The following is an 18,912-nucleotide window of genomic DNA, read 5'->3' as shown; positions in this document are numbered from 1 at the left end:
GCAAAAAAAAAAATTTTCTTTTAACAAAAAAAAAAAAAAAAAAAAAAGTACACTTTCTAGTGTATTTATAAATTATTGGTATTTTGAATTTCATCTTAACGTATTAATTTTGTTAAAAGGAGTAGCATAAGCCATTATATATTGATTAATGCTTTATATATAACTATTTTGGCATTATTTGCTTAACATGCATTCATGAGATGGTAACTTGATAAAATATTAAGAATAGAGATTTTCATCTCAAATTATCGAACTTCTTTTAAGGAGTACCCTAAGCTCATAATATTGGTTAATATTTTTATATTTATTCAATTTAAAGTTATGTTTGCATCTGTATTAGTACAAACACATACTAATTAACAAACTAGAGGAGAGAGAGAGAGATTCATATGATTCCAATTACTTACTATTGCCTTTACCATCTGCATTCCGAGCTCCTTTGACCTGCAGCAATTAAACGTAAATCCCATAAAGTAAATTGTATATCCAAAATTCAAGAAGAAAACAGGAAAATTAAATTACATGTTAATGGACCTTCTAACATATGTATTAGTTCATTCTAAAGATGGTTATACCAAATCTTCATTCTTCTCAATGGTAATAGAATGTTCGATAAGGTATATAATATATTGGACAGTGTTAACGAAGTAATAATTATAGGCTACAGAATTGTCCATTTTCATGTCCAATTCTAAAATATACCAGCAATACACTTGATAAGCCGATGTTATAGCATCAAAGATATACTCCTTGGAAAATTAGAACCTTTGGCCTCTATTTAGGTGGGATCTATCACAATGAATAGAATGACAAAATTTAGGTAAACTAATATGACAAAGAAATACTTTGACTATCACATATAGGTGTAATGAAGGAGTTGGTTGGTCCATCACAAAGCCCTTAGATATGTAATCCTGCATTCTGATAATGGTATTAGAAAATCTTCATTTTTTTCCAAATGTTAGTGGTATGTTTGATAAGGTGTATGTAATAATAAAGGACAGTGATAATAAAGTAAAAAAAATTAAAATCTTGTCCATTCTTTTTTCATTATTGCTTGATACGGTATATGAAAATATAAACTAGTTAGTTACACACCTGATATGCCGATGTTGCAGCACCGAAAATAAAATTCTTGGGAAAATTAGAGCGTTTAACTTAAGATTGGGAGGACTCCATTGGAATGAGCAAGATGAGATATTATAGTTAGTTGAGAGAAGTGTGCGGTTCCTCTAGTTCATGCACTCTATTTATAGACTGGATTTTTAAATGCTTATACCATACAATTTGACAAGAAGCATAAAGTAATTACAATATAATGGGGGAAGGTATAAATACTTCTTTATTAAAGTAAATGCAAGTACAGAAATAAAATATGTATGCAGCTTTAAGTCATTCTTTACTTCCTTCTCATTACTTCTTGGCCTTTCTTAGATTTTCCCAATTAGGCATCTTGAGTTATTTATAATTTTTGTTTACAGATATTTTCTATTTGGGTTGCTCTTTGAAATACTAAGTCGATAAATTTTTGACTTCTTGAAAATATTTATTAAATTATAACTCTTCAAGTATTGTAGAATTTGCATGAGATATTCATTGGATGGTTTCTAGTTGTAAATAGATATTCTCACGCATGAGTGAATCAACATTAAAAATGTTTCTACTGTTCGAGAATATTGATTTTGGATTAATGGGAAACTGAAAGGTGTAAGGATAAAATAAAAACTGAATTAATGGAACTTGTTACCAATTTAATTGGGTAATGGAATGATATGGATTGAATTCTTAATTATTGAAGTAAATTTGCAATCATGGAGTACAATTTCAGTCATTTAGTGGAGCGGTTTTTAAATTAATATTGGGCTTTTTTTTTTTTATCTCAATCAGTGGCAAGTTAAGATGTTGGATTAGTAAAAGCAATTTTTTAACATGAAAGAATTTAAAATTGTTAATTATAATTAAATAACTCACTGTAAATAGGTAGTTAGGAAGCGCAGTTTAAATCGAATGTAATATTTTGAATTTCATGTCAATGATTAATTTTATTGAAAATGTTTATTTATTTTTAAAAACATTTGTTGTTTAAAAAGAGGAGGAAGATATTATTCTAATGCATTTCGTCAATTGTTGACTAGCCCAAACCTAATCAAAGAGAACAGTAAAGTTTTATAGGGTCTTTCTATTTAGGTGCAGATAGTGCACATTTTCATAGGCAAAGGACACTTGGGTCTACATGAGTCCATGTTTTTACTCCGAAATATAATCCAAATGAATTTTGGACTGTAATGAAAGATGTGATGTGTGCTCAACATCCCGTCAATCACAAATGTCTTTAGAGAGGTGAATTTAGTAAATACCATTCTCTTATAAATAGTGAAAATATAAGCAAGCTTAAAAAATACAAAAAATATAGAGGAAAGGATGAGGAATAACTTGTTTGAATTAAAAAGATTGAGATTCCAATTTTTAAATTGACCTTTTTTTTATATATATTTTCCTTGTAGAGTAAAGGTGATATGGCACTATAGGGTAAAGAAACGGTGGAAACAATTGAAAAGAAAAAATTACAGGCAACAAAGGAAAATTAAAATGATATTGCGTACAGTGAATAGAAACGAGCAAGGTAAAGATTTCAATAGGAAATGAAGTGAAGAAAATAAAAATTGGAATCACAATGTGTACGTATAAAAAGTTACATTAGTGTTGTTTTTGTAGGAACAAAATGGGATGAAGCATTAATATTGTGAAGAGTTTCAATTAAACGTGTAGAATAGGTTCATTGGTCTTATGGGCTAACCATTGGTTTGCTAGAAGGGGAATTTACAACATATCCTTAAAATTACTGAGTCTTTTGAAAAATCATATGAAAAGTGTTTTGAAAGTGAAAAATATTATGAAAAGTTAAGTGTCACTTTTTTAATTAAACACAAATCAAAGCCTTAGAATATATCCACAGGTGGTTGATTTTTTTCTACATGTTTCACTTCATTTTAGGAACACAATGCTCTATGAGTTGAAAGTGATAGAAATTCAATAAAGTGAAAAAAGTGACAAAAATTTAAAAAATTCAAAAAAAAAATGACAAACATTATAAAAAGTGAGGAACGCCAATCAAAACCCTATAATAGACATGGGGGTTATGATTTTATTTTATTTTTACATGTTGTATCTTTGTGATTGTGTCTCACTTCAATTAACTAAAGATAGAACAAAACTTCATTTAAGGAACTTAACATCCAATAAGTTGAGAGAGAGAGAGAGAGAGAGGAGTGACAAATACCCCAAAAACGTGAAACTAATCTAAATCTTAAAATAGATCGGGGAATGGTTGATTTTCTTCTATATGTTGTCATTTTGTGATTAAGCTCCTATATTAACTAAATATAGAACATAACTTCATTTTAAGAACACAATAACCTATAAATTAAAAATGACAATTTTTTTTTTTAAAAGTGATATTTTTTTTTTAAAATAAACTTCTTCTTGGTTAGATTATTCTTTTAAGAAGCACACAAGAGAACTAACCACCAGTAAGTTATAAACCAAGACCAGGCACTATTCAAGTGAGATTTATGTTTGGAAACCCAATTCCAAAATGAGAAATGTTGGATAAAATGTTTGGAGAGGCCACATTCATCTAACTAGGGAGGGGTTTGTTAGTTCTCACAAATGCACTCTCAATCTCATTAATTTTTTGCATAAAGACTCACTTTGGATTTTTCTCTCCTTTCAGAGAATTGTCTTGCTTTTCTCTCTTGTGGCTCTGCATTTTTTTCTTACAATTAACCACATCATTATCTTCTCTCGTACTCTCCTTTTGCTTCTCATTGCCTTTTGTTTCTTCCCCACCTCTCAATTTCTATTAGTCCTCGTAAACCTGTTGTGGTGTTAAGGGTACAAGAGTAACAGCTGTCTCATCTTTTACAAAGTCGTACATATTCTTGAATTCATCATGCTTCACCTTCCTATCATATTGTCATGGCATATCCAACAAAATGTGCCGAGCATAGATAGGAACAACATCATACATCACATCATCTCTATACTTCTCAATCGAAAAATTCACCAAAACTTGCCTACTTTCCCTAATGTCTCCATATTCATCTAACCACTGCAATTTATAAGGCTTAGAATGTTTTATCATAGTCCGTCCTAATTTCTCAACAAGTGTAGTACTAGCAATATTAGTACAACTATCCACATCAATAATCAAACTACATAATTTATTTTTGACATGGCATCTAGTATAAAAGATGTTCTCCCGTTGCTACTCCTCATCACCCACCTTGATTTGTGTATTGAGAGCACGCACCACTACAAGTGCTTCCTCCACTACCGAGTGCTCTACTCCATCGTCGTCACTAGCACCCTCTAATTCAGGCATCTCATCTCCATCAGTATCACTTACTACTTATCCATTATCATGCAAGATCATTGCTATTTTGTTTAGACATTAAAAGTAATGTATCCCGATCCCAAGCACCTAAAGCATTTGATATCCTGATTTCTAGAAGGTTGGAACATTAGGTGTAGCTTTGCTAGCAACTTCCTCCTTTCCTCTTGCTACTCGAAATAGTCCATCACCTCCACTGTCATCCCACTTCGATTTTCAAGAAAGGATAGAACCTAATGGGTATCTAGTTCCTCTCTTCCTCTTCAACTGTTGCTCCACTTTCATAGCTAAATGTAGCATATCCTCTAATGCCACATAATGTTGTTCTACTGCATTAGTTATCTCCCTATTCAAACCATTTAAATTTCAAGCAGTGGTGGCCTCCTGATTCTCCTCAACATTTGCTCTAATCATAGCAATCTCCATCTCTTTATGATAATCATGTACACTCTTAGAATCTTGGTAGAGGCTTTACAAATTTTTATGGAGCTCCATATAGTAATAATTAGGCACGAACTTCTTTCTCATGATGGCCTTCAATTCTTCTCATGTGTTAATAGACACTTACAATTCCTCATCTAAGATGACACTACTTGATCCAGCCAAGTAATAGCATAATCAGTAAACTCAAATATCGTAATATTTACCTTCTTATCATTCAAGTAGTTGTGGCAATCAAATATCAACTCTATCTTCTTCTCTCACTCTATGTATGCTTCTGGATCACATGCCTTTGAATGAAAGAATTGTCATTTTGATATTGTCCATATTTCTATGAACTCCATCTCCAACAAGATCTACTCCTCCTTTCATACATAACTCTTCTATCTTCCATTCTTCCTAACTTGGCCTCCACTATTGCATCCTTATCAATGTCACTACCCACTTCATATTTACCACTAATCTCCATCCTAGGCTCCCACCTATCTTACCTCCTTGCATTGGGAACTCCTCTAGATTGATCTCTATTTAAATTAGCAAGCAATGGGTCTTGTTTCTCCATCCATACCTCTTACCTATCCAACATGTCTCTCACATCTTCAAACAACGTCTCGAATCATCGTATCACCTTATTTGACATGTTGACTTGATTATTATTCTGGCTTCAAGTAGAATCCTCTCTATTAGACATCCAAACTCTAAAGTAATATTTGTCTCACATGTATATGCTCATGTATTACTCAAATTTGGCTTTTTCACTCTATTAGTCTTACCACTTTTGCCTTTTTCCACTCAATGCTTTTGGCCAAATGCTTCAAAGAACAAATTCCATCTCAACTAAGTTTTAACCTCAAAGAATTCAAACTAGGATCTGAGTGAGTAATTGTAACTTAGAAGACTTAAGAAAGAAAAGAAAAGAAGCAAAGGAATTTGACTCTTTGATTAGAAACAAATATTAAACCTATATTTGGTCACAATACACAAGTTCAGGTATATCATATATCGTGCCGTAGTTTAAAAAAAAAAACTTTTTTCCTTTTTTTAAATAAGTGCTCCAATCACATAAAATTAAAAAAATAAAAAATATTCAACCCACACAAAAAAAAAAAAAGAAGAAGTATGTGCCAATGCAAACCTGGTGAAGATGCACATACATGAACCTACTATCTATAAAGCAAATACAAAAGTGAGATGCATATAATAATGAATGAATTACGGTGAATAAGCATAAGTATGCTTAGAAATACCTAATCAGGTAGGTATACAAAAGCTCTTACCTTTAAGAGCACCGTGATTGATTTCAAGATTTTTCAAATTACTTTTCTTCACCTAAATTTGCTTAATGAAAAATTAATCTTAGTCAACTGTGTCATTAACTCGCTCAATTGACTTACCTGATTAGTGATTAAGTCAATCTGGCTATCAAAATCCTGATTTTTATTTCTATTGAAGTTTTGATTTCTATTTCTGTTAGGAATTTATGGCACATGGACCTTATATGTCCTAACTCACCACAATTGAAACAAGGAGGGATAAACCTAGGATCAAGGTTATGTGGTCACTGATTTCAATTCATAAGTTTGTAGGTCCTATGCTGTCTAATAGTCCTTTGTCCTACGATTCCCTTATTCTTGGGCTCAAGGTTAGGAAAGTACTTAAGCCAGTCAGTGGCAGGGACAAAATTGGTCTTGGAAGTACTAGCAGCATTGTGATCACTCTCTTTCTAAACTCACTGGGAGCACTTCTATGTCACTTTTAAGGCTTCTTTCCTCATCATTAGGTGACCTGAATCAGAAGACTCATTACAATTATCCTTAACAATGTTCAAGGCCAAAGACTCATCTTTTGTGAGTTTAGCTAATGTTAGTTCATAAGTCTGGAGAGATTCAACTCTTCAACCTTAATAGCATCTATATTCTTACTCTCCTCTATAACTGTATTTTAGGCCTAAATCTCTCAGGTAAGAATTTAAGGATTTTTCTGACAATCTTAGGCTCAATAATTCTCTCTCCTAGGTTGAACCTAGAATTGACTATGTCAGTTAAGCTCACACAGACGTCGTCGAATGTCTTATTCTTTTTCATCCTAATCTCTTCAAATTTAGAGGCTAACATCTGTAACTTGGAGTACTTAACTGCCTTAGTTTCCTCATGTGTAATTTGTAAAATATCTCTAACCTCTTTAGCAACCTCATACGTCGATACTCACCTAAATTCTTCAGGAGACACTTCTATAAATAAAGCATGTAGGCTTACTATTCCAATTGCACTTATCTGAATTAGATTTCGACCAATTAACAATAGGAGTGAGTGTGATGACACCATTAACAGTGCTAGAAGGAGTCGTCCAACCATTCACTACGCTCAACCAATTACAATCATCTATTGATTTTATGAAGGCTCTCGTTCTAACTTTCTAATACGCTTAGTTACTGCCATCAAAATATGGCGAGACAAATAATGAACTATTCATCTAGAAAAACTAAGGTCAGGAATCGAATTTAGGCTCTGATACCAATTGAAAAGCTCTAATATCACTTGAAAGTTATTAGTTCGACCCTAAAATCACTTGGGGTTGAATAGTTGAAAACACCGTAATTAAAATTATCAACTAATAGTAACAAGTCACTTATTAATTGTTCTAGATATTTAGTCAATTTATCCTATGTTGAATTACCACAATTCCTAGTATGTAAACATTAAAGAACACAAGAATTGTTCACGGAGAAACTTACTGGGTAAAAACTCCGTGACCAAGCCATTAATCTCCACTATAGACAATAAGAACTTTAGTATGATTAGTCTAGAAAATCCACTAGACTCACTGATCTAATTTCTGCAATCTTCAAGACCCGTTGGAACATGCTTCACTCACACTTGCTCCCGATCTTCTAGAATTGTCTATCGCCTGTAGATCACTAAGAACACCTTATTATTGTATTTTTCTTATGATTTTGGTCCAACCTCCCTCAGTCTTCAACAACCTCCCAAAGCTCTTAAACAAGTACCTTCATCTATGTGTATGGGACGTGGGTGTTTTGAATTATGTAAATTTGATGTTTTTTTCCCAAAGTTGTGATTGAATGAACTCAAGAATCAAATGATCAATCTCAAGTTATGAATGTGTTCTTGAATTTAAGAAATATGATATGACAAAGTAACATAATGAACAATCATACCAAAAAATGTGTTAGGACTTGAGTAAATATAGTAGAAGATATTTAGGTTACATGAGCCAGTTAAAACTTTTGAAAAAATGCGAACTAGGATTTCACACATAACACCGTCGTTCGAGTGCGAGACTAGTGATCAATTTGTCACTCGATGAGAGTTGGGCGACAAGCGGACGGTTGTGTTTCTTTTTTTCCACTCTAGCATCAGATGGGCGATAGATTGGCATAAATCCTACAATTCTTTCCTCTTTATTCCTAACTCGAACCCTAAGTTACCTATTTCATCTATAAAACAATTCAATTGACTCCTTGATTTTTACAACTTTTTTATATCGGTCCTATTGTCTAAAGAATTGCTAATACAATTGAATCTTAAAAAAAGGAAATAATAGAAATGTATATTCACATTTACGGGAATTATGTAAACAAGATTTCTCAATGGAAACAAATCCTACACGCAACATTGAGTCCCATGGTATGTCTGAATACTCTCTATGGTCGCAGATGAAGAACAATTCCAATAATACTTACTGAAGTACTATTTTACATAATAAGTTAATTCTTCGTGTATGAGTTAGATTTTGTGTATTTAGTTCACCAAGACAGAAAAGTAAAAATTTATAGTGTACGAGATTACTTATGTATTCGTGTCCATATATTTATGCAGTTCCTAAAAATCAATGAAACAAAATGTCCATCGTAACATTGAACTGTAATCTTCCTCAATCTCCTGAACCCTTACTTTCCTAGAAATAGTGCATTGTGTTTGTTTAGACTTAGCTCGATATTTTAAGCTCCCGATTTTCACAAATACGTTGGATATCAAGTATATCTTACCCAAAACTAGACTATCTTGGTATACAATGATATTATAAACGACTGTTAATTCCTGTTTCTAAAAAATTTGATTAAAAAAAATTTAATGCATGAGATGTTAGTTATTCAAATATTGAAGAAAATAAAATTACTGATCATTTTACATTTCTACAATATTTTAAAAAGAACTATATGTTTCCGTTAAAATGTATAAACTAAATAAAAACTGACCTCAGAGTCTATAAGTAACAAGTTTCCATAATTTCATTGGACTTTTTTATGAAGTATTTGCTGGAAATTTCTAGAGACAGTCACTTTGGCAGTCCATTCATAACTTCCAGGTGACATTTCTCTTATTAGTTGATAGTTGTTCATTTTCCTTTTACAACATAAGAATACAATAAATGAACGACATAATAGAAATCCCTACAATACAGAATAATCTCTGCAATACAACTCTATATATGTATAATAAGCAAGATTTAGATAAGCTTTACCATCCGTACTATATGTTTAAAGAGAAAATTAATACAATTTTATTTAGAAAATATTATAATGAACATGCTGATCAGAAAAATGATTTAGTGGTAGAATAAATTATTGATAATAGCAAAATTTAAAATGAGGGAAATGAAAGATACACCTTATGGTTTTGCAGAGACTTTTGAGATAGAATGAAGAGAGGCTAATCAGTTTCTATTGTTCTATGTTTACTTTCTACAATATGTATAATGCGTGCTTTTGTGTATATACATATATGCATTATAAGTCTAAAGAAAAGTGGATGTTAACAAGTTCCCAAGATTTCTTATTGAAAATACATGTATGATTTTCTGAAAAGTAAACAACAGAAAATCGTTTAGTTTTAAAATTGTAATAGTACCGTTACATGATACAACTGCGCTTGACGTATAGGGTGAGCTCTTATAGTTACCTTACAGATTACTCACAAAGGGGGAGATTAGGTATTTTGGAGGTCATTTTTTAATGAGGTGTGTCTCGCATTGAGTGGCCTGTAAAAGGCCTATAAAAGCAAGGCCTGTGAAAGTAGAATTATTCAATATGATATTTCGTCCTAAGCAAGTACAGCAATTCTGATTGACATTTTATTTAAAGGTTCAATGCAAATCTAAAACCATCACTTTTGTAAGTAAAACGTGGTTGTAGATAAAGAAATAATAATATATTTGTAAAACATTTGTCGCCCTTTACTTTATATTCTTTTTCATTAGCTTTTTACAGTATTCATTTATACACATTCTTTATTAATATTATATACAAATAAAAAACTTTTCAGTTTCTTTAATTACACATTCCCCATCAATCACTATTTCATAATACATTTCTTCAAATTAATGGGAAAAAAATAGGGCCTAAATGCCGTGAATGATTTACTTCTATTATATAAATACAATGTCTTTATGCAAAAATAATAATAATAATAATAAAATTGAAGAAGAAAGAACTTTGTGCTAGAAGATCCATTAGATCTCTCAAATGTAAGGTGAATTGTAATCCATGAAGGAATAAACAATTTAAAATATATATATATCCAACTTCACAAGAGAACGCTAAAATGAAAAAGTTTAAAAATAAAAAGTACATTAAGGAACATACTGCAAAATAACATTTAAGTAGGAAAAAAATTACTCAAAATGGAAATAAAATTAACATTTTTTCCCTCTCTAAATGAAAATTTTCGTATTATTATTTACTAAAATACAGATAGAGAGATTATTTCTGAAGCACAGTTAAATTTAATTATGAAAATAAAACTATGAAATGTTAATAAACATACTCAAATTTAAATCCTCGCAATTTTTCTATGAGCGTCACGTCTCAATTCTAGCAAAACTCTAAATAAATGATGGCCGAATGAAGAAGTTCTTGATTCTTCATAGCAACATAATTAATATCCATTGTCATCTAAATCCCTATTGAAACATAATTTAATCCCCTCCCAACCAAAAATAAAATGGCATTCATTGATACAGTGTGAGCTCATTTTCCAAAAAAAGTACTTTTAGCCCCGTTTGGCCTTCATTAATTTTCATTCTATTACATTCTATTTTTCTCTCTCCTATTTTTAACCATACAATCTTCCATAAAATAATATTATACGTAAATCAAAACTTTTCATTCTTTTTCAACCACTCATTTTTAAAAAAAACAATATTCCACGCATTTTCATTTCCAAAAAATGGGGAGCCAAACAAGGGCTTAAACACAGCATGTTGTAATTTGTTCACATTATAACGACAAGACTAGCTAGGATGTTTTAGATGCAATCTATAGTGGAAAACCCGTGAAATAATGAATGGAAAAACAGTAGAACAAACTTCAAGGACCGAGGCGAACTTACACTATAAAAGGCAAGACCATTGCCCGCGACTTGTGGTGAGGTAAAGGTCACGGGCTCCTGACCCCCGACCTGCAAGCCTTTGAGGCCTATGCCTTGCATTCACGACCTATGACCTCGACCAACTCGGCGTTAATCTAGTTGGGAGTTAACCTATAAAGGTTTGTTTATTTCTCAAAGTATTTGATAGTGCAATGTGGTAAAAGTGGCGAATGTTTCTTTAGGACAGTGCTGTTGAAGTCTTGATCCTTTTTTCTGGTTTTTCTTCATTATGGTTTCTCATTTCTTCTTCATCTCTTATTTGTTTTCAATAAACTAAACAATGTTTTTCAATGGAGAATGAAACTACAATAGCTACTATCAAATTTAAGAATCAAGATTTGGTGAAGCTCGATCATTTTGATGGAATGAACTTCACTTAGGACAAGAAAAGATAAAGCTTCTCTAAATAGCTTGGAAGATCATTTACATGATCTATGTTTGGCTCCAAATTCCATAACTAGCTGCACATACAATAAAAATGGCTTTTTACAACATTCAAAAGGCAACATTTAACCCCCGTTTGGCCCCCATTTTTCGGTAATGAAAATGAGTGTAATAGTGTTTTTTTTTTAAAATGAGTGATTGAAAAAGAAGAAAAAGTTTTTGATTTACATATAATCTTATTTTATAGAAGATTGTGTGGTTGAAAATAAGGGAAAAAATTAGAATGTAATAGAATATAATTTAATGGGAGCCAAAGAGGGGCTTATTAATTGAGTGTTTTTTAAAGGATCTATCACAACATTCTAATAAGTGTACGTTGTCAATGTTAAAAAAAATTAAAAAAAAAATGGCAACACTTTTAAATGCATGATGTTAAATGTCACCTTTTGTAACGTTCATCGATTGTTCCGAAAAGTTCCATGTTTGCAACATTCATTGACTGTTGCAACGTTGTAATATATAGGCATTTTGCAACTTTTATTGACTATTGAGAAATATTCAGTCTTTACAACGTTCGTTGAATGTTATGAAAAGTTTCATTTTTTACAATGTTTGTTGACCGTTGTTAAAATCATGTTCTATAACAACCTTCAAATTCTGTTACTAAAATTTTACCTTTTACAACGTTCATTTATTGTCACAAAATTTACTCTTTACTTTAATTAAAAAAATTAATTTACAGAAAAAACAAAACAAAACAAAACTATTCACGCGTGACATCATATTCCATTCACGCATTCTTACATGAAACCTCTTCAACAAAATCCTCACACCACCAATTCCTCCTCATTGTCAGCAACACCAAAAACTTAGCCATCACTGCAGCCCTCATTGCTCCTCCGCTGTCGGCCTATCACTCTTCTTCTTTAGTAAATCTCATTTTCTATAGTGTTTTTCCCAATTTTTTTGGGAGTCAGAGATAATGAAGTTTTTGGTGGAGCTTTACTATTTCTGGAGTCATGCTATGATCGTACTTCAGGTTCGAGCTGCTGTTGGATAATTTAATTCTTTAAATACCGGATCTTTCATGTTAAATCATCAAGAAATATAATAATTAAAGCGGAAGCATACCTGAATCTGACATGGTTAATGCAATATGGATTTCGCGGTATGATCTTCCAAATCTACACGCAGTCTCCTTTTCCTCTCTGTGATGGGATGCAGTAGAGAATGAATAATTCGTTTCGTTGCGTGTGATCTGGGGACCATAACCTATTTATATGAGGATGCCCTTTGACCTAATTCGGCCCATCATAGAATTAGGACTTGGGCCCGGTCTCTACACATATGTAAACCCATACTTTAATTGGATACATTAAAGCCCAAAATCGAAACCTTATTAGATCACTTTAATCGGGCTCAACCGAATTCGATAGCCTATAATTTAACACACAATTATTCACACATACAAGCCCATCTTTAATTAAAAATCCTTACAGCTGCTACATAGAAATGAGAATCCGAGCGACAACCCGAATTCATAAATTTATAGTCGGTGTGGCGATGAAGGAGTTGTTACTATAATGCAAAAATAAATTAGTGTAAGTCATAATTAGTCATGTTTTTCATTTTATGTTTGAAAGAGTCAATGGTTGTAACTTTGTGCCTTGTTTTATGCTTCACTTTAGGAGTATCTTTTAGTGTTGGTTTTGTGTTTCCTTAAAAATTGGAAGTAGTTGCTTTCCTTTGTGTATATAAAGGTTCTCAGCTAAATAAAAACTGTGCACAAAAACTTCCTACATTTTTGTACCTTCCAGTCATTTGATTTAATTCCTCTTAGAGTAATTTCTGGTTTTCTTGCTATTTCATACTCTGTCTTTTTTAACATCTGGCATCACAGCTTGGTCTCTAGCTTGAGAAGATCCAAGTTATTATTTAATGGCAAACAACAGTGCTGGGATTAAACTTGCCTACAATTCTATTTTTTAAAGGCATTGAATATGATGTCTGGAGCACAAATATGAAGACTTTGTTCATCTCCCAAGCTCTATAGGAATTGATATAGAGAGGATATGTAGAAGAAGGTGTGCCAACTGAATCTTTAAAAGATGTTCGAAAGAGAGATGCCAAAGCTCTCTTTTTCATCCAACAAGCAGTGGATGAGACAATCTTCCCTCTAGTTTCAGCGGCAACAAAATCAAAGGAAGCATGGGATGCACTCAAGAATGGCGACCAAGGAACTGCTAAGGTGGATAATGTCAAACTGCAGACACTTCATAGGAAATTTGAAAGCTCCTTCATGAAAGATACAGATTCTATAGATGACTACTTTAACAATTTGATGGAAGTAGTGAATAAAATTAGGTAATATGGTGAAGAACTATCTGATCAAAAGGTTGTTGAGAAAATTTTGAGGAGCTTACCAAGAAAATATGAGTCTACAACGGACGCCATAGAAGAATCTAAGGATCTAACAGTGCTCACGATTGATGAGTTGCTGGTTCTCTACAATCTCATGAAGATAGACAGAGAAGTTATGAAGAAAGAAATGTTGAGAAGGCATTCCACACCCAATTGCACTTGTCCAAAGACAATGACAAATTACAAGAACGCAGAAGCAACATCAGTCGTGAAGGCTATTCGTTTCAAGGAAAAAGAGGTGGACAAGGCTACAGAGGAGGTGCTCGGGTAATGGACCGTAACCAGTATCATAATACAACCAGCAATAAAGGTGATGCTAACAATCGTAAGTTCCAATGTTATTATTGTAACAAGTATGCCCATATAGAAAAGTTTTGTAATTTGAAAGAAAAGCAAGCAAATTTTGTTGAGCAAGAAAACAAAGAAGAATGTGAAAGTTTGTTTCTTGCATGCTATGCTACCTCTACTTTGTGATTCAAATGTTTGGTATATGGATAGTGGGTGTAGCCAACACATGACAGCAAACTTGGAGGCTTTCATCAGTTTGGACAGGTCAGCAAAGAATAGAGTAAAAATGGGTGATGGAATGATTTATGAAGCACAAGGAAATGATATTGTAAAGATTTATTCTTGTGAAACCAGCTATATTAGATATGTTCTCTATGCCCCTGGCCTGGATTTAAATCTGCTAAGTGTTGGACAAATTTTAAAAGAAGGTTACTTATTTCTCTTCAAAGATTTCTCTTGTTTTTAGACAAGACAAAGAAGAACATGTAGTTCAGAGTTCCTATGGCTAAGAATAATTTGTTTCGTCTCACTCTTGATGATGAAAAGAAAGCACTTTCAACCTTATTAAAAGATGACAACTGGTTGTGGCATCATAGGTCCGGACATCTAAATTTTACAAGTTAGGACTTCTTGTCTAAACGTAATTTGGTGCATGGTTTGCCTATGATAAAGCATGTTATTGATGTATGTGAAAGCTGTGTGATTAGGAAAAACATAGAGACTCGTTTCCAAAAGGTAAAAGCATGAGAGCTTTACGACCAACTGGGTAGGGTCGATTGGATTTGTGGTAGGGCCGTGATGCGGGCTATCAAGAGGATCGTAGGAACAAAGAATAAACTTTTTATTAAGTTTTTCTGCTTTCATAATTATTTGTTGACTTATTTTAAGACATATTTATTGTTATTTTTTTTATACGATTGCTATGTTTACCTTAAATATATGAATGCCGCAGTTATTATTTATTAAAGAATTTTATTTTGATCTTTTGCTATGCCAAATTAAAGAAAAAATGAATTTTTGATAACGCTCTGGTGTTATGAAAATTTGGGGCGTTACAGCTTGGTATCAGAGTACGGTTTGATTTTTCTGTAGATTTTTTTTTGAAAAAAAATATTCAGAATAGTTCGCGTGAACAGTAAAAATATTTAAAAAAAGGTTTTGAAAAAAAAAACGTGAACAATTAAATTTACTGTTCACGTGAATAGTAAAAAAAAGAAAATTTTATGGTTCAAATTTCATATGTGATAAATTTTTATGTGTTTAGCTTTAGCCTTTGGCAATATTTTAAAATGTACCAATTTGAAAATTCATGCTTTAAGAGATTTCACGTTCGATTTATTGTTAGAATTTTGTTGAATTGCATAATTGCAAAATTGAAAGGTTTTGTCAAAAAGACCTAAACTGTCTAAAAAGAGTTTGGGATTTAAGCGGTCCATCTGTAACCCCCCTCCTCATCTGAAAGCCTTTTAATTGTACGTTATTCAAATCGATAAGACGAAAGACAATATTTCGGACAATTCTAAATTTAAGAAAATTAAAAAAATATGAAACTTCTATTTGAGAAAATTTTATTAAAAGATATATACATGTACAGTTAATAATAATAATAATAAAATGGGATTTTGTGAAATTTTTTATGTAAAATGGGATTACGTGTCTTGATTAATACGTAATTTTATACATATTTTGAAACAAATCTTTCAAATGTTAGCCGACATTTACCTTTAAGAAAATATTAATTTTTATAATATAAGTGAATTTCTTAAAATACTATGTGGTTGTTATAAAGCTCTATTTGTACTTATGTGTTATTACTATGATTTTATTTTCAATGATGTATATGTTTGTGTTTAAATAACCATTTATAGCGTGATTTTAAATGATGATACTGTTGCTAGGAACTTTTATTTCTTGATTTTTTTTATTCTAAGAAATTCATAAATAATTATAGTCAAATTATTTTTTTTTAAAAAATAGGGAGTTTAAAGGATGATGTTATTATTATTTTTTTTTTAAACAAATAATGTTATAAGAACACTTGGCACGTGGCGCTCACCAATCAACTACTATCCAGTTGATCCCGAGTATGAAATGAATTTTTTTCATTCTTAATTTCTAGCATGGTTATGAGTCATATTTCTACATATTATGAGATATATAAGCATGTTCACCTCGAATAATTTAATTGTCATTTTTTTCATTTTATTAGAATATCATTTATGCACTGAGAATAAAATAATATTAATAATGCAAGATTAAACATAATTGAAATTATACTTATCACGTGATTAGGATGACTAGGAATAACCCAATATACCTTCAGCGTGTTGAAATTGCCATTGAGAACTACATAAATTATGAAGTAAAATAGGAGCAAACTTTTGTTGAACATGTTGAAAATTTCTTTTCTAAGTGGGAGCGAGCAAGATCGTTCGGATATAATGAGGGGAGAGTCATCTCGAAAAACCACCTTATAAGCACTATGCGACCTCAATGGAGAGACATGACTTACTTCATGAGGGATATGGATTACGGGTTATATTTGAAAGAAGATTGGGATAAGATTGATTTTAAAGGGTATTGTGAGGATATCATATTTTGTGGAATCACAAACAACAAGCTCCAACGCCCGAACTCGAACCAGAGCCAGAGAAGGACCCGGAGGAAGAGCCTAAAGAGGACTCAGAGGAGGAGATCGAGCCAGAGCCAGAAGACCCTGGGTAAGAAATCCAACCACAAAATTTCATTGATTTGGTTGCAGATTCTGAGCCAGAGTCATGCATTACTTCGGATGATGAGACGCCATAAAAAGAAGATTTTTAGGACTAACTAGGATTAGAAATAAGTGTTATTTATTTACTTAGGAAAAGTTTAATCGTTTATTTATTTGATTTTTTTGAAGAGCAAATTACTATATATAAGGATTTGGAAATTTATATTTCTTCGTTATTAAAAAGATTATTAATAATATTAGGTTGTTTTAACAAATATTCCTAAATTAAAATTTTATTTATGTTAAGAAAATATCGAGACAACAACAAAATCAATCTACGATCATCAGGGATTTGCTAAGGGCGGTACAAGATTTGGGTAGGCAACAAGCACAGGCTGGTCCCCATGGTACAAACGCTAATACCATCAGCTCAATTGTGGAATCAGTTCCGTCTTTACAAAACCCCAACCTTTGATGGCAAGGCAAACCCACTAGCAGTCGAAGAATGGACAAGAGGAATGGAGCGAATCTTCAAACATATATCTTGCACTAATACTCAAAAGATGTTATGTGCAGAATTCATGTTGGCTGACATTGTAGTGCACTAGTGGGAGTCAGCATCTCGCACTAGAACAAAAGCACCACAACGTGCTCTGACGTGGACACAATTTAAGGACGAAATGATGGGAAAATATTTCCCCCAAAATTTGAAAGATCAAAAGGAGACAAAATTCCTTCAACTTAAACAAGGAAAAAATGAAACTTGAGGATTATGAGAGAAAATTTGAACTCTCAAGGTATGCACCACACTTAATGGACACTGAAGCAAATAAAGCAAGGAGATTCAAACTGGATTGCGTCCTGAGATTGGTGGAATACTGGCATCCCACCAATTCACCACCTATAGCCGAGTATTGCAAACTGTCCAAACAATCTCAAATAGGTTGGAAATTGATCAAACTCCCTAGTAAGGGGCCGAGCCTTCAGGAAAGAGGAAATGGAATGGCTCCAACGAAGAGAAAGGAGAAGGACAGAACAAGAAGGCTAACTTCGGATCAAATTTTGGAAGTCGTTCCACCTTGTCCAAAGTGCAATAAAATGCATAGGGGTGAATGACTGTATGAGAAGCATGTGTGCTATAGATGTAGTAAAACGGGGCATATTTCAAAAAACTACAAAGAGGATCTTTTAAAGAAGAATGACGAGCCAAAAAAGAAGGGAAAAGCCAGAGTTTTTACTTTAGCCCAAGGACGGGCCATGGAAAACTCAAATGCATGTAATCTCGAGGACGAAATTCTCTTAAAGAGGGTAGATTATAGTAACCCGAAAATTTTAGAATAAAATTTATTTATTTCACATGTTATAAAATTACATTTTTTAAAGTTGAGGACTAAAATGAAAAATGTTTTTAAATTTCTTTTTTTTTTTACCTAAAGAAAATACATAGTCAAGTCAAAGAGAATGAAGCATCAAAAAGGGGTTTTCACGTGCATTTTTCTGGTCCATTACAACTTTTCAAATCAACGAGATAAGATACTTTATGTACAAGTGTTTTCGTTTCCTTATGCTTTATATGCAATTAAATATGCATGGATTGTCAATGGACATTATTTTTTTTAAGAGATATCAAATCCTACGTGATTATTAGAGGACCTAAGATGGGTGTGTCGCTTGGTCACCGATATACTCCATAAGATCAGAATGGTATGAAGTATTATTTTTATTGTTATATATTTGTCTATGGAAATGCACGTATCTCACTGGGTGTTTTCAAATACTCACTCTTACAAAATTTTACAGGTTAGTTCGGGTCGATTGGATTTATGGTAAGACGGTGATGCAGGTTGCCCAAAGAATCGTAGGAACAAAGAATAAATTTTGCA

The 18,912-nt window shown here is 32.3% G+C and overlaps 1 long non-coding RNA gene across 1 annotated transcript; it reads left to right on the top strand.

The window, feature by feature from the left end:
* The first annotated feature begins 13,111 nt into the window (after positions 1-13,111).
* Positions 13,112-14,845, top strand: LOC111399437. The gene is made up of 2 exons (XR_002703654.1): positions 13,112-13,208; positions 13,508-14,845. It is a non-coding gene; the product is annotated as an uncharacterized LOC111399437 (long non-coding RNA).
* Positions 14,846-18,912: the final 4,067 nt, after the last annotated feature.

The sequence above is a fragment of the Olea europaea genome, chromosome 9, assembly GCF_002742605.1.
Source record: "Olea europaea var. sylvestris chromosome 9, O_europaea_v1, whole genome shotgun sequence".
NCBI lineage: Eukaryota > Viridiplantae > Streptophyta > Magnoliopsida > Lamiales > Oleaceae > Olea > Olea europaea.
The sequence above is the reverse complement of the archived record's forward strand: the minus strand, read 5'-3'. Positions and strand labels throughout refer to the sequence as shown.